Here is a 1126-nt window from a genome sequence, read left to right on the forward strand (position 1 = left end):
TCTTTCTTTCTTTCTTTCTTTCTTTCTTTCTTTCTTTCTTTCTTTCTCTTTCTCTCCCTCTCTTCTTTTTAAAACTTGGAATATGGGTACACAGCCTACAGCTACAGCATCTGAACTGCCCCCTTTGAAATAGAAAACTAATGGACTAAGTCCTTTTCAGAGGAAAGAAAGATATTGGACCTAACAGTGTCACCAAACAGAGGCACCATTGTCTTGAACTGTCAGCTCTTCCTGTCACTATTTATTTAAGCTGCTGTTAGTTGGTTGTCAAGTAAAGTGGTGGTCAGAGAGCCAGAATCCTGGATTTTACACGGAGTTTCTAAGATCTTGCAAATTAGGCATGTTGGAAAACTGTGGCCCTTTGTCTTCCTTTTGAGTGATGCCTCAGCTAAGCTTTTCAGTCACTGCATGGTGCTGTGCTGCCAGCCCAGTGTAAATCTTCTTTTACATACAGAGGAAGATCCTGGCTCCAAACTTGCAAGTATAATGGGACCTTACCATGTAGAAAGTAGCTTGAATTTGTTTTTCTAAAGTTACATTTGTTTTTCTATAATGTTTCTGCCACCATGTTGTAAGTCGCTCCTCCTGTTAAACAGATGATACCAAGTGAAGAAGAGCTTCGGTGCTGTGATGAATGAATGGCTTACCTGCTGCAGCATCACTTCTGTGAAGATGCAGGTGTCTACAGAGAGGAGGTGGGTGGTCAGCTGCTGGACCATAATGCACCAACAGAAGAGCTCATAGATCTATGTTCCAAAGAGCAAATAATGCAAGCAAAGGTGAAGGGCTTGACCTTGGACAGTGGGGCCTTATTTTAACACATACTGTCAGGCTTTTAATTTAGCAGTTCCTATGCCTTGGATAATTTGCTATAGCAAATTTCTTCATGTGGAGTTTGAGAAACTAAAGGATTAGGAGACACTTCAGGTACCAGCCTCTGCAGGACGGAGGAGGCTGAAGTTCACAGAAGGGGTGCCACCTGGTGGAGCTGTCAACAGGTCCCAGCTTTCACCGTAATATCACAGCTTGGATGGATGGAGGTGCCCTGTTGTCTTCTGAGCCAAGAGCATTCTGTGGTCTTCCTGGGTCAAGAATGGGTACTGCCAACAGAGATTTCAGAAAGCGG

General features: G+C 43.5%; 1 pseudogene; it reads right to left on the minus strand.

The window, feature by feature from the left end:
- LOC129691631 (complex I assembly factor TMEM126B, mitochondrial-like) overlaps positions 1 to 719 on the minus strand; it is a 3917-nt pseudogene extending 3198 nt beyond the window's left edge.
- Between the last annotated feature and the right edge of the window lie 407 nt (positions 720 to 1126).

The sequence above is a fragment of the Psammomys obesus genome, unplaced genomic scaffold (assembly GCF_907164565.1).
Source record: "Psammomys obesus unplaced genomic scaffold, mPsaObe1.curated_primary_1811, whole genome shotgun sequence".
Classification (NCBI taxonomy): Eukaryota; Metazoa; Chordata; class Mammalia; order Rodentia; family Muridae; genus Psammomys; species Psammomys obesus.